This window comes from Helianthus annuus, chromosome 8 (assembly GCF_002127325.2).
Source record: "Helianthus annuus cultivar XRQ/B chromosome 8, HanXRQr2.0-SUNRISE, whole genome shotgun sequence".
NCBI lineage: Eukaryota > Viridiplantae > Streptophyta > Magnoliopsida > Asterales > Asteraceae > Helianthus > Helianthus annuus.
In genome coordinates, this window is record NC_035440.2 from 99911686 (window position 1) to 99928534 (window position 16849).

Sequence of the window (16849 nt, forward strand, 5' to 3'; positions counted from 1 at the left end):
AAATGGGTGTAGCCACAAAAACTAGTTTTCTATGTGGACACATTTAAAAAAATATTTCTCTGATATGAGTACATCTTGTTTGCTTCTATTATTTAGGAAAAACATACAAAAAGTGTTTACTATTCATGACAATCGCGCTCCCACTCAAATCTGTCTCTTATTTAATAGTTACTACGTTGCCCCTATTTAATAAACATTTTTTAACTAATGTTATTTTTCCTGAGATGTTGGTCGAGTGGTCAAAAGGTTTGGCCTCCTTTGTGGAGACGAAGGTTCGATTCCCGCTTGGGCTAATGTTCGAGGGACATCTGGGTGATGGGAAGAATCGGGGTTTAATCCCGGGTTCGAACCTGACAGTGGGAGAGGGTTTACGGATTCCATCCAGTTCCTGTGTATCAGAGGGCACGGTCTCATGGCGGTCAAAGAGTCGACCTTGGACATAGCCCGAGCAGAGTGGGTTTACACGTGAGATTTTTTTGCCGTTAAAAAAAACTAATACATTACTTAATACACATGAGATTATTTAATTCACCATAACAAAATTATCTTATTTATAATAAGTTATTGTAATATTTAAATTTAAATTTCCTATTTATATTTATTTAATTAAATAATAGTTAAATTAAGTAACCATTGGGTGTCAGCCCAATGGCCACCAGCCCGCATTCTAACCCGGAAGTGGCGGGTTCGAGTCTTGCTCGTTCCCAATGCCCCTACGGCAGCGGATTTACCCCAGACTCAGGCTTGCTGGGTGGCGGTCTGCGAGGTGGGATCACCTCGGCGGTTGGGAGGACCGTGGAATCCAGGGTTTAATCCCGGGATTAAACCCGATACACAGGAACCGGATGGAATCCGTAAACCCTCGCGCACCGTCAGGTTCGAACCCGGGATTAAACCCCGATTCGTCCCATCAATGGAGCGAGAAAGGAGTCGACCTTGGACATAGCCCAAGTAGAATAAGTAGAATGGGATTATTTATAATAATTATTGTACTAATACACGTGAGATTTTTTGCCGTTAAAAAAAACTAATACATTACTTAATACACATGAGATTATTTAATTCACCATAACAAAATTATCTTATTTATAATAATTATTGTACTATTTAAATTTAAATTTCCTATTTATATTTATATAATTAAATAATAGTTAAATTAAGTAATAAGTATATAATTACTAAATATTTACATAGTTATAATAATAATAATAAACTTATTTATAATACTTTAAATTAATATTTAAATACACACTAAATCTTTATATTTTGATAATTAAATACTATTTAAATTAAGTATATAACTACTACGTATTTACATAACAACAAGAAAAATACCCAAATATAATTAATGTGTTTAAAGTAGGTCGGCTTATCTCTATGTTCACCAAATATTCCATTAATATCATAAGAGGGGTAAGATGATATATGACATGTTCTTTATACATCCAGACTTGTACCAAATACATTATAGTTTTTCTTAGTGTCTTCAAATTTATGTTAACTTTCAAGTCTACCTTATAGATATAAATTGTATAGTATTTAGATATAAAAATATAAATTGTAAATATAGTTCTTTTGGAGAATGCAATCTCATCAGAAATTTGTTAAATGTGTGGATTTGACCCAAACACGTTATTACTCGAACCAAAATAAGCTTCTTAATGTGACATGTTATGACGCGACCTGTTGCCTGATCCAACCCGACTAATGCATATTATTAAATAAAAAAATATAGTTGTAACAAAACTGAATAACTTATATTCAAAATTAAAATATTAAATTAATAAATTATAAATTTTATCATATAAATAAAAATAAGTAAAAACTATATTTGTAGAATTAATTAACATTTAAATTTACATTGACTATTTATAAATCCAAATATTTTTAAATAAAGTATTATCTAATTTAACTACTTAAGTATATAACCACTACATATTTACATAGTGATAAAAACAAACAATACTAATATAGCTTATATCTGCAGAAATCTCTCTTTTCTACTCACTTTCTCTCATACTTTTTCAATTACAGTGGTTCCTACGGTTGAAATTGTCTGAAAATGGAGTATAACGTGTAAAACACACTAATAACAAACCCTAGAAAGTTTCAGGTTAAAATTCGGACTAAAAATGGTTAAAACAGGGTAAAAACTGTGATTCGCTTTTTCGAACATAGTAGATTCGCTTTTTCGTACAACAATTAAATAGATTCGCTTGAAATTCTAAGCGGGTTCGTTCGAAACAACTTGTTTGGTTCGCTTTTTCAGACAAATTCATTATAAGATTCGCTCGAGCAGACACATTTAGGTCCGCTAGTATAGACGTTCCTGGTCCGCTCGAACGAACAATTGTTGGTTCGCTCGAACATATATTCCTTGGTCCGCTTATACGGACAGTTTCTGGTCCGCTCGAAAGGATAATTTCTGGTTCGCTCAAACTGATATTGTTTGGTTTGCTTATCTGGTTAGCTTATCTGAACCACATAGATCCGCTTATCTGTCATTCACAGATAGATTCGCTTTTGTGTCCGGTTGTTCAAAAATTTCGAAAAATTTTTCTAAGTGTCGGTTGATTTTGCAGGTACAATAAAAATGGATGATATTTTCATGAATCGCTTCAGCGACATGTACGCATTCACGGGAAGTTCAGGAAACAATGATACGTCGTCGAGCAATACGAACGAGGATCCACCGAAAGAGAAAAAGAAAGAAGCTTGGGAGTCCGAGAGTGCATTCGGAACATTCAACAAACCTCCGAAGCTTATGGCAATCGAGGAGTACAACCGTTGGTCAAGAAAATTTGAAGATTGGTTGATGGCATTTGCGTATGCAAGTTGGAAAAGCCTGAAAAATGGGTATATACTTGGAGACAAAAGTGGAGAAACTTTATCATCAGCTGAAGAAATTGAATTTTTTATAGCCGAACAGAAGTGTGTAGCCTTGTTGTTCCAATCAGTTCGGGAGGATATTATTTCTTTAATAGACTATTCAAATGCGAAAGATTTGTGGAATAAGCTTGAAAAGAAATGTCTAGGAAGTTCGGAAATAGTGAAAAACAAACGAAAGCTTCTTAGAAAAGAATTTGATCTTTTTGGATGTCTAAAGAATGAATCGGTTTGTAAAATGATAGAAAGGTTCGGTCATCTGAAGCTGGAATTAGCAAGACATGAAATCAAGTTTTCTGATGAAGAACTAGTTGACAAACTGTTCGATTCATTACCAGATGAGGTTGATTGGAGATATTATGCGCTTATGTTGAAGAACACTATTGCTCCTAAAGATTTGACCCCAGATTTGGTGATTGAGAGACTTGAAAGTCACGAGCTGGAACTGAAGAAAACTTACAAAGTCAATCACTCATCTTATCAGCAGAATTTGGATCTTTATTATCCAAAAAGCATGATGCCAAAAGCAACTTCTCCAAAGACTGCATTTTCAGCTGAGAATGTATCTCCAGCAAGCAAAGAAAGTCAAAGCAGTCCAAGCAGCGGAAGTCACAGTGGTTATCACAGTGGATCTTCGTCTTCTGCAAATCGTTCTGATGCGAAGTTTTCTTGCAACATCGCGATAGATCTGAAGAACGCACAGAATTTTGATGAGGAGTCGGCTAAGCAACAGATGGTTTTCTTGGCATCTGTGTTAGAATCTTATGAAGGGTTGGTGGCTGGTAAGATCGGGAACACAAATCTGACAAAAGAAGATTACGATCAGATAGACCCCGAAGAAATGGAGCTTATCGATATTCGTTGGGCGATGGCGAGTGCTGTTCGACGTGCTCAGCATTTCATGGAAATTACCGGGAGGAAGACGATCGGTGGTCCGTCTACAAAGTTGGGGTTCGACAAATCCAAGGTGACGTGCTTTAAGTGTAAGCAGAAAGGTCACTTCAAGAGGGAATGCAGGAATGCGTATGCTGATGAGTCAGAGAATCCGTTTCGAGATGATTATTACAAAAAGGCAATCTATCATCAGAATAAATCCGAGCCGCCTAGATTGAAGCAGTCTGAAGATAACAGAGACAAATCAAGGGCTCTGGCTGTGATTTACAATGATGAGGGGTACGATTGGAGTAAGGAAGTTTTACCAGAAGAAGGCTGTCACACCCCCAAAATCCACCCGCGGATGACACCCGCTTTGAGGGCGTGACTGACCAGGTTCCAGCCACCAATTATACTGACTAATTAGATTGATAACAAAAAGTAATACTTACTAACCATAAGATTAGCAAGTATCAAGTTCAGAGTTTAAGGTTTCATGTTTAAATAGTAATAAGTAGCGGAAGCATAAATAAATAGTTTTAAACAATGTTCATAAGGTAAGCATGATAAATGCCCAACACACGGGCAGACGACCACTACACATCCCAAGTAGCTGCTCCAGTCACTGGCCACCTGCAAAGCATGCAGTAAAGGGGTCAACAATGATGCTGAGTGAGTTCACTAGTTGTCCAGTTTTAATTACCAAAAACTTGTTTCGCCAGTTAATTTACCCGTTTATACATGCCATGGGGAGCTACCCCAAAAGTTAGCGACTAAACTGTTTTTCCAATACCGAACACTAGGTAACCGTTTGCGTTTCCGCAGGATGCCCCGATGTCAATGTTCTATCATCATTGACGGATGCCTGAGTACATTAGTTCACGACCGATCCCATACCATGGCACGGTGTGAGGCTGGTAAAACCTAAATAGCGCTATCAACTAATAACCCGTTCGCCTGGCCCCGGCGACTAATCGGTATTATGTAGTAGGGACTTGAGTGATAGAGTTGCGTTTAGTGCCGTTGGTTGCATTCCGTATAAACAGTAATTAACTAAAAAGGTTTCCCAACTCAAGGGAAGGTAAAGTAAGTTTGTTCCCAATAACTAGGGAAGGAATGTAAATGGTATCCCCTTTACAAGGGGATAGGGTTGTTTTAGTCTCGTGTCCCAAACCACCGGGACGCATGCTTTTAAGTTGTGAACTCACCTTGGGTTGCTCGGTAGATATTTTACCCGGTCAAGTATGTTGGTCACCACGTCCTAGCATGGTTACCAAGTATGGGTCAAGTCGGGTACAAGTAAACACATAGCGAACACGTATGGCAGTACATATAGCAAACACGTATAACATGCGAATACACAAACAGTTGGGTTATTGGGTCGGCCCTAAACATATAATCAGCAGTAACAAACATGCAGTCCAGTCAACAGAAAGCCCAACAGTCAAAAGCCCAATAACCCTAAAACAGTCCAGTCGAGACAAGAGTGACTCGCAACCGAGGTTGCGACTCGCAACCGAGGTCTCGGTCCGTCACGTTTTGATTACGAGTCGCAACCCGAGGTTACGACTCGCAACCAGCAGTTCCGACTCAGTAGCAGTGGTTACGACTCGCAACCGGATTCGATACGCGTTGATTGCGACTCGCAACCGGGAGATCTCGACAAGACTTGAGGTGGTCTCGAGTAGCAACCAAAGGTTGCGACTCGCAACCGTGATTACGTGCACAGAAATCCTTCTAGAACCTGCAAACAGTACTGGCCAATAGAATTGTAATTTCATGAAATCAGATTGTACTATGCCACTAAAACATGTTTTCTTGTCTAACCCTTGTCTAAAATGGATCAAACACACATATTTTTGAATATGCAAACCATCTTCAAACTGTTCATCATATAATCAAACAATATTCAAACCACATTCATCATTTAAGCATGAAACCATAAGGTCAAAGAACACATATTTTACACAATCCGTTTTAACATTAATGAGCATAATCGGCATTATTATTCTCGGTTCCTAGCCTAGCATGATTCATCATTAACCAAAACTCATGAGATCAAGCAAATCATGCATACCACTTGGTCAAAATCATCCTAACAAGCATCTAGCATTAACCGAATAACAAAACCATTTAAGACAAAACCGGATTATTTTCATTAAGACACAAAATCATTTCAAGCAATCACTTTTATCATCAAACAAGCCTTTTATAGCAACAACATCAACAATCAAGCACTAACAAGCATTTTAGTAACAAGACAAACAACTTGTAGAAATATTCATGCTAACCGGTTAGAAGTAGTGGTCCAAGAATTCGATAAACTAAGCTCCGAAAGATTATCTTGAGCTTGAATCCGCGAGCCTTGATGTCTCCGGTTGGTTCCGAGTAGGAAGAGGAGATGAGAGGAGGTTGATGATCTTAGGGTTTTAGGGTTTAGTGAGAGGAGATGAGAGGAGAGTAGGAAAGTGTTGTAAAAATGGTTAAGGGAGGGGAGGGTTGGTTTATATAGGATCTCGAGTGGGCTTAGGGGTGTTCCGGGTTGGGTTCTCGGTCACAAGGCCTTAACCGGCCCAAACCAAACAACCGGCCCCTTTTGTTGTTCACGGTTCACTTGAGACCGGGTGGTCTCGAGTCGGGTTTGCGGGTCTCGGCTCATATATATATAATACACACTCATGCCTATATATGTATATACATATCATACATACACACAATGCAAGGATCACATAGAACATCAAAACAATACACAACTTTTTCATTTAATATATAAGTCATATATATATATATATATACAAGTAGGTTGAATACAGGAATGGTTGTCCGGGAAAATCCGAAGTGTCACATTATCCCCAAGTTTTAAGAACTTTCGTCCCGAAAGTTAAGGCAGCCACTGTCAAGCTAGCGTAAGTGAAAGCGTTTCAACGGGGTGTCACATCATCCCCCCGTTAGTTTGGAATTTCGTCCCGAAATTCGGTTGTAGCTTCAGTGCTGGGGTTTTCGTTTGGGAACAACTGGGGATACTTGTGCTTCATCTGGTCTTCCCGCTCCCAGGTATACTCTGGGCCACGTCGCGAGTTCCAACGGACTCGTACAAGAGGTATCTGGCTACGTTTGAGGATTTTGATCTCTCGATCCGTGATCTCAATCGGTTCCTCAGTAAAGTGTAGCTGTTCATCAATAGTCAATTCCTTAAAAGGAATCACAAGTGTTTCATCCGACAAACACTTCTTCAGGTTGGATATGTGGAAAACGTTGTGTACCGCACTCAGTTCTTCAGGCAGGTTCAATCTATAAGCAACCTTACCGATCTTCTCGGTAATTTCGAATGGTCCAATGTATCGCGGATTAAGCTTGCCCCGTTTACCAAAGCGAACCACACCCTTCCAGGGTGAGACTTTGAGTAGAACCCGGTCACCGACCTGGAATTCCAACGGTTTCCTACGCTTATCAGCGTAGCTCTTCTGACGGTCACGAGCTGCCGCCATGCGTTGTCTGATCTGGGCAATCTTTTCCGTTGTATCCACCACCATCTCTGGGCCCGTGATTTGACTATCACCGATTTCTGCCCAGCAGAGAGGTGACCGGCATTTACGACCGTACAATGCCTCAAAAGGTGCTGCCTGAATACTAGTGTGGTAACTGTTGTTGTAGGAGAACTCTACTAGCGGTAGATGCTTCTCCCAGTTCTTGCAGAAATCGATCACACACGCTCTAAGCATGTCTTCTAGAGTCTGGATGGTGCGTTCGGATTGTCCATCCGTTTGCGGGTGATAAGCGGTGCTCATGTCCAAACGTGAGCCGAAGGATTTGTGCATAGCTTGCCACAATTCCGAAGTAAAACGAGCGTCTCGGTCGGAAATAATTGAGGTTGGCACCCCGTGCCTCGAAACTACTTCCTTTAAGTAAATCTCCGCCAGGGTAGAAAACTTGTCTGTTTCCTTAATAGCCAGAAAGTGCGCGGACTTGGTAAGTCGATCTACTATTACCCAAATAGTGTCATTTCCGCGTTGGGATCTAGGTAGCCCTGTAACAAAGTCCATGGAAATTTGTTCCCATTTCCATTTCGGGATTTCTGGTTGTTGGAGTAGACCTGCTGGCTTCTGGTACTATGTCTTGACTCTGGCGCAAGTCAAACATTTGCTGACGTACGTTGCTATGTGGGCCTTCATACCAGGCCACCAGTATGTAGTCTTCAAGTCGTGGTACATCTTGTCCGAACCAGGATGTACTGAGTAACGGGATTTGTGGGCTTCGTCCATCACGAGTTCACGCAAATCTCCATAAAGAGGGACCCAAATGCGCCCTGTCACATAGTAAGCGCCATCTTCTTTCTGTTCTAGTCGCTGCCTCGACCCTCGCAGAGACTCAGCCCTGATGTTTTCCGGTTTCAATGCTTCAACTTGAGCATTTCGGATCTGGGTAGGGAGGTTAGACTGGATGGTAAGTTGCAATGCTCGCACGCGCTTCGGTATAGTGTCCTTTCGGCTGAGGGCGTCTGCCACGACATTGGCCTTGCCCGGATGATACTTGATGGCGCATTCGTAGTCATTCAAGAGTTCGACCCATCGACGTTGTCTCATGTCTAATTCCTTTTGCCTAAAGATATGCTCGAGACTCCTGTGATCGGTGTAGATAGTGCACTTGGTACCGTACAGGTAATGTCTCCATATCTTAAGAGCAAAAACCACTGCTCCCAGTTCCAAGTCATGCGTAGTGTAGTTCCTTTCATGCGTCTTGAGTTGTCGTGAGGCGTAGGCAATAACTTTCTCGCGTTGCATTAACACGCAACCGAGTCCATGGATGGACGCATCACAGTAGACCACAAAATCGTCAGTGCCTTCAGGCAACGAGAGAATAGGGGCGCTACAGAGGTTATCCTTAAGCCTCTGAAAAGCAGATTCCTGTGCTGCATTCCACTTGTAGGCGACGCCTTTCTGAGTGAGTGTAGTGAGGGGTTGTGCAATCTTCGAGAATCCTTGAATGAATCTGCGGTAGTAACCTGCCAATCCCAAGAATTGGCGAACTTTAGTGGGGGTCTTAGGCGTAGGCCAGTTCTTTATTGATTCGATCTTGGCTGGGTCAACATGAATTCCGTTCTTATTAACTACATGGCCGAGGAAGTGGACTTCTCGAAGCCAGAAGTCACATTTAAAGAATTTGGCGTACAGCTGCTCGTTGCGAAGGAGTTCCAGAATAAGGCGTAGGTGTTGTTCATGCTCCTCTTGACTTTTCGAATAAATCAGGATGTCGTCGATAAACACAATCACGAATTTGTCGAGGTAAGGCTTACATACGCGGTTCATAAGATCCATGAACACTGCCGGTGCGTTGGTCATTCCGAAAGGCATAACGAGAAATTCATAGTGACCATAGCGGGTCCTAAACGCAGTCTTAGAGATATCTTCATCACGTACTCTCAACTGGTGATAACCTGACCGTAGGTCGATCTTAGAATAGTAGCTCGATCCTTGCAGCTGATCGAATAGGTCGTCGATGCGCGGGAGAGGGTAACGATTCTTGATGGTAACCTTGTTCAACTCACGATAGTCAATGCACATTCGGAATGTGCCATCCTTCTTCTTGACAAAGAGTACTGGTGCTCCCCAGGGTGATGAACTAGGACGGATAAATCCTTTATCCAAAAGTTCTTGTAGTTGCGTCGAGAGTTCTTTCAGTTCTGCAGGGGCTAAACGGTACGGTGAACGAGCTATAGGTGCTGCTCCAGGAGCTAGCTCGATTTGAAATTCGACCTGACGGTGGGGAGGGAGTCCAGGTAGTTCCTCAGGGAATACCTCGGGATAATCACGTACTACAGGAAACTCTTCAATCCTCTTTTCCTTTTCGTGAGTGTCGGTGACAAGTGCTAGGATAGCGGCGTGCCCTTTCTGTAAGCACTTCTGGGCTTTCAGGAGCGAGATGATGCCTGTGACTTCTCCACCTTTGTTGCCTTTGACGATGAGGGGTTGGCCGGAACGACGAGGTATACGAACTGCTTTCTCTTGACAGAGGATTTCAGCGCGATGTTTGGATAACCAATCCATACCAATGACGACGTCGAAGCTTCCAAGTTTGACGGGGAAAAGATCGATACTAAACGTGTGGCCAAACAATTCTAGTGTGCAGTCGTGGATCACGTGCGTGGCCTCGATGTTCTTACCATTAGCTATCTCGACGATGTGCTTAGAACTTAATAATGCGGGCGAGTGCTTAAGTTTCTTACTAATACGAAGGGACACATAACTGGCATCGGCACCGGAATCAAATAACACAGAAACATAACGATCATCAAGTAGGAACTTACCCGCCACGACGTTGGGATCGTTCCTTGCTTCTCCAGCTCCAATCACGAAAGCTCTGCCCCTTGCATTCCCAGCATTGTTGTTCTGCTCATTGTTCCCAGCTCCCTGATTGTTGTTGCGATTCTGATTCAGTTCAGGGCAATCCTTTCGCATGTGCCATGTTGCCCCACATTTAAAACATGCCCGGTTGTTTCCCTGCTGCTGTTGCTGTTGAGGTTGTTGCTGATTCTGCCTTGCTGGGAACTGACTTCTGCAATCCTTGGCTTCGTGCCCCATCTTGTGGCATCGCTGACACTGACCCTTGTTGCATGCCCCATTGTGGTGCCTGTTACACTTGTTGCACTTAGGGTAGCTTCCCCGGTAGCCACCCTGTTGCTGAGTGCCTTTGTTGTTGTCAGTTTTCCTTTGCTGGGCTGGGGCTTGAGTAGGGTTAGCATCCTTGCCCTGATTTCCATCCCACTTTCGTTTACCATCACTAGAACTTCCTTCCGCAGCACTGATCCTTTTGGGCAACCTGCCCTCCTCTACAGCCTGGTTGGTGAGTTTGTGGGCAAGACGAACCACGGGCTGTATAGTAGGGAGGTTAGCCGAGGTTACATGGCTCCTGATTTCCGGGACTAAACCCTTGATGTACAATTCGATCCTTCGGTACATGGGTCGGGACATGTTTGGACATAGAGCAGCATAGTCGTTGGATAGCTTGGTGTAGGTCTCAATCTCTGACCCAACCATCTTGAGTTCATAATACTCGTCCTCGAGTTTGTGGATGTCATCCCTGTGACAGTACTCTTCCTTGATCATATCCTTGAAATCTTCCCATGCAGTAGCGTTAGCAGTCTCCAAACCAAGCATTTGAATTTGCGCCTTCCACCACGAAAGTGCGCTTCCCTCAAGAGTACCAGTAGCAAACTTCACCCAATTAGCAAGGGGACACTCGCAGACAGCGAAGACAGCTTCGACCTTCTCGATCCAGTGCAGGAGACCTATGGCACCCTCAGTGCCACTGAACGGAAGAGGCTTGCAATCCATGAAGGTCTTGAAGGTACAAACACGTGGTTGCACAGGCGCAGGCTGACCTGTTGTGAGGAGTGAAGCGAAATAGGTTTAGAGGCGAAAAGACGATGTGGCGGTAGGATCTAAACACCCTAAAACAACGAGCTTACCTATAGGGTGAGCTGCGAAAGCTGCAGCCACCGTGTTGAGCAGGTTAGTGAATTGAGCCTGAGTCATGTTGACGTTTCCTCGTCCGCGTCCACTCATTGTCTTCATAACCAGAAAACATAATATGAGTGTGGTGTCGCAACATAGCGAGAATAAGATAGAAGAGAGGAGACGCATCTATCTAATCAGGCAGACTAGTACGTATAGTAAAGCAGAAAGCATAAGACAATTAAGCGAGTAAATATGGGTCCGAGCTATGAGGTCAGATAAGTCGAGCCTTGTACTTGGAGTGTAGTGTCGTCACGAGTCACGGGTTATAGTCTGGTTTTTCTCAAAAAGATTTTCCCCCTTTTTAAAACCAAGTTCACTATAACCAATGGCTCTGATACCAATCTGTCACACCCCCAAAATCCACCCGCGGATGACACCCGCTTTGAGGGCGTGACTGACCAGGTTCCAGCCACCAATTATACTGACTAATTAGATTGATAACAAAAAGTAATACTTACTAACCATAAGATTAGCAAGTATCAAGTTCAGAGTTTAAGGTTTCATGTTTAAATAGTAATAAGTAGCGGAAGCATAAATAAATAGTTTTAAACAATGTTCATAAGGTAAGCATGATAAATGCCCAACACACGGGCAGACGACCACTACACATCCCAAGTAGCTGCTCCAGTCACTGGCCACCTGCAAAGCATGCAGTAAAGGGGTCAACAATGATGCTGAGTGAGTTCACTAGTTGTCCAGTTTTAATTACCAAAAACTTTTTTCGCCAGTTAATTTACCCGTTTATACATGCCATGGGGAGCTACCCCAAAAGTTAGCGACTAAACTGTTTTTCCAATACCGAACACTAGGTAACCGTTTGCGTTTCCGCAGGATGCCCCGATGTCAATGTTCTATCATCATTGACGGATGCCTGAGTACATTAGTTCACGACCGATCCCATACCATGGCACGGTGTGAGGCTGGTAAAACCTAAATAGCGCTATCAACTAATAACCCGTTCGCCTGGCCCCGGCGACTAATCGGTATTATGTAGTAGGGACTTGAGTGATAGAGTTGCGTTTAGTGCCGTTGGTTGCATTCCGTATAAACAGTAATTAACTAAAAAGGTTTCCCAACTCAAGGGAAGGTAAAGTAAGTTTGTTCCCAATAACTAGGGAAGGAATGTAAATGGTATCCCCTTTACAAGGGGATAGGGTTGTTTTAGTCTCGTGTCCCAAACCACCGGGACGCATGCTTTTAAGTTGTGAACTCACCTTGGGTTGCTCGGTAGATATTTTACCCGGTCAAGTATGTTGGTCACCACGTCCTAGCATGGTTACCAAGTATGGGTCAAGTCGGGTACAAGTAAACACATAGCGAACACGTATGGCAGTACATATAGCAAACACGTATAACATGCGAATACACAAACAGTTGGGTTATTGGGTCGGCCCTAAACATATAATCAGCAGTAACAAACATGCAGTCCAGTCAACAGAAAGCCCAACAGTCAAAAGCCCAATAACCCTAAAACAGTCCAGTCGAGACAAGAGTGACTCGCAACCGAGGTTGCGACTCGCAACCGAGGTCTCGGTCCGTCACGTTTTGATTACGAGTCGCAACCCGAGGTTACGACTCGCAACCAGCAGTTCCGACTCAGTAGCAGTGGTTACGACTCGCAACCGGATTCGATACGCGTTGATTGCGACTCGCAACCGGGAGATCTCGACAAGACTTGAGGTGGTCTCGAGTAGCAACCAAAGGTTGCGACTCGCAACCGTGATTACGTGCACATAAATCCTTCTAGAACCTGCAAACAGTACTGGCCAATAGAATTGTAATTTCATGAAATCAGATTGTACTATGCCACTAAAACATGTTTTCTTGTCTAACCCTTGTCTAAAATGGATCAAACACACATATTTTTGAATATGCAAACCATCTTCAAACTGTTCATCATATAATCAAACAATATTCAAACCACATTCATCATTTAAGCATGAAACCATAAGGTCAAAGAACACATATTTTACACAATCCGTTTTAACATTAATGAGCATAATCGGCATTATTATTCTCGGTTCCTAGCCTAGCATGATTCATCATTAACCAAAACTCATGAGATCAAGCAAATCATGCATACCACTTGGTCAAAATCATCCTAACAAGCATCTAGCATTAACCGAATAACAAAACCATTTAACACAAAACCGGATTATTTTCATTAAGACACAAAATCATTTCAAGCAATCACTTTTATCATCAAACAAGCCTTTTATAGCAACAACATCAACAATCAAGCACTAACAAGCATTTTAGTAACAAGACAAACAACTTGTAGAAATATTCATGCTAACCGGTTAGAAGTAGTGGTCCAAGAATTCGATAAACTAAGCTCTGAAAGATGATCTTGAGCTTGAATCCGCGAGCCTTGATGTCTCCGGTTGGTTCCGAGTAGGAAGAGGAGATGAGAGGAGGTTGATGATCTTAGGGTTTTAGGGTTTAGTGAGAGGAGATGAGAGGAGAGTAGGAAAGTGTTGTAAAAATGGTTAAGGGAGGGGAGGGTTGGTTTATATAGGATCTCGAGTGGGCTTAGGGGTGTTCCGGGTTGGGTTCTCGGTCACAAGGCCTTAACCGGCCCAAACCAAACAACCGGCCCCTTTTGTTGTTCACGGTTCACTCGAGACCGGGTGGTCTCGAGTCGGGTTTGCGGGTCTCGGCTCATATATATATAATACACACTCATGCCTATATATGTATATACATATCATACATACACACAATGCAAGGATCACATAGAACATCAAAACAATACACAACTTTTTCATTTAATATATAAGTCATATATATATATATATACAAGTAGGTTGAATACAGGAATGGTTGTCCGGGAAAATCCGAAGTGTCACAAAGGCGCTGTCGGTTATGCTTTCATGGCAAAGAATGAGCCCATTCCGTGGAAAGATAATCGAACAGAAGAGCAGAAGTATAACTATAGGAAAATGATTGCCCAAAACAAAATCATTAGAATTTCTGGTATATTTCTGGAAGCAAGAAGAGCGAAAAGATGGGATCCGGACAGAGAATGCTACCTTGATCCGTATGGCAACATTGCAATTGATGACAAGACACTTGATATAGAAGCCATCATCAAGGAGTACGAACAAGAGGATGAGTATTGGCAACACAAATGGTGGGGAACGCCAACCAAGAAAATGATTGAAGAAGAGAAAGAGAAAGAGAGAAAGGAAAAAGAGGAGAAAGAGAAGATAGAAAAAGAAGAAATCGAAAAATCAAAGAAGGTTGATACGGGCATTATCGATACTACGCAGGAGTTGATAGCAGAGAACCTGGGAAAAATGGCTGACAAAGTGCTAGCTGCGAACGCACTTGAGGTAGACTCTAACTCTGTGACTGAGTCTAAGGGCCAAGTCAGTCCAAGAGCGTCAACAAATGCGTCAGGTAAAAAGATCGATGGAAATGTTAACTGCAAAAATTGCACCAAAGAATGCAATTTTTGTAGCACTGTCACGTACCTCAACAGTGAGAAAATTAAAAATCTGACAGCGAAGGTTAGAAGTGTTGAGGATCAAATACTTGGTCGTGACAAAACTGTGAAAGCTTCAACTGAACGGATTAGAGAATTAACTAGTCAAATTGAAAAAGATAAAATTGATCATGAAAATGAAAAGTTAATTCTTGAAAACCGTCAGATTTCTGAAAAAATTGAAAAACTAAAAAGCACTGTTAAAGAAAGTGATGATCGAAATGGTAAAACGTTTAAAGAAAACGAACATCTGAGAGCTGTGGTAAGAATAAAAGAAGAATCAATTAATAAACAACTGGATGAAATTGCTAAATTGAAACTTAAAGTTCAAGAAGCTGAAATTGAGAACGAGCGAATTCAGTTGAAACTTAACAGTTATAGCTCCGCAAGCTTTGTGTTGCAGAACATTGTTCCTAAACCTATAGGGAAAAACAAAGCTGGCGATGATGTGTTTTCTGACGGTACCGGTGTAGGGTTTCACAAAGTTCCACCGCCGATTTTGCATAATTACACTAAAAGGGAATATGGGTTGGTTGAACTTGAGGAAGGAAGTGAAGTGCAACTTCCTGAGAACATTGATGTCATGTTCACGTCTTCCAATGACGATAGTGTCCAGAATGATGTGGTAAAAAGTGTGGTTGACAAAGTGCTAAAACCGGATTGTGACACTTCTGAGGAGGATGGGTGTTTTCTGGACAAATACATTCCGAAACAACAGTCCAAAAACAACTTAAATGAAGAATCATACCTTGTCATGTACAAGATGATAGGTTCGGATAAGTTCTTTTCGGATTCAGAGTTTCCGATCGAGAATGTTAACATGAACAAATTGACAAATGTTTTCAAACTTGTTGAAGTTGAGTTGTCAGCAGTGAATAATCTGTGTCAAAAGAAAGATAAAATGAAATTTGTGAAAGAAAAGATTTGCAACAAGAAATCTGTTTATCCACCGCGTTTTTACAATAACAACAGAAACAACTGGTCAGGTGGTTATCAGGGGGGTAAACAGTATCAGAAAAGAAATGTTTCAAACAAGAGGTTTGTCGAGAAGAAAATGTTTGTGAATAGTTCGAGTTCACTAGCTGATGAAGAGAAACAAATTTTTTCGAAATCTAATAAAGAGTTCTTTGAGAAGAGAGCTTCACAGGCTCAGTCTGAAGGCACGAGTCGAGTAGCTGATACTCGTACTTGTTTTAGATGTGATCAGGTTGGTCACATTGCACAAAAGTGTACATTTGTGAAGCCTAAGACTGAAGCTGTGAAAGTTCAACAGAAGAAGGTTGATGTGAAGGGTAAAGCACCGATGATTGTTGAGAAAAGGGTTGTTGAAAAGAAGAATGTTAAAATTGATAACATCAAAGTGAAAAATGAACCCGTAAAGAAGTTGGTAACTCAAAATGATAAATTTTACAAAAGGGTTGCAGTAACTCAACAGGTGTTGGAAATCACAAGAGCATTAAGCCATGAGATTGGTCAAGAAATGCGAGTGATGATAAGCCCGGGATGTTGGGTATAAAGCATCATAAGTTTACTAGCTAAATGGTAGTAAATTGTGTCAAGTAGAAATGGGTCGAATAAATGTATGACGACATATAGACTTTCTGTCCGTAAGTTAAAATTTTGGTATGACTATCATATTAGGTACGTTGGTAATGAAATTACAGACATATAGGAAAAAGAATCACTAAAAACGGACTTACGAATCATAAGTTATGGCTATTTTAAGTTGGGACTTGATTAAACTTTGAGCTGGGAATATACAGCATCAACTGAACGAAGAGTCTGTGAAAATCAGGCGACGCCCCCTTGATCCGAGAAAATTTTATTTTTTGATTGTTTGACCCTTGAAACTTGTTTATATCCATAATAGCTTTATCAAAACTAACATTTGTTGTGGTTTTGATCTTAGGTGATGTTGGAACTAAGCGGAAGATGATCAAGCTAGCTTTTGAAGAACCGAACACTATTTACAAGCTTCCGCAATGTTTTAAACTTTGATAGATTATGCTTATGGGTTGTAAACAAATTGTTAAACAACTTTTGGATGTTTTAACTTAGTCGTTAGTTGACTAAGGTCTTTGCTACTTAT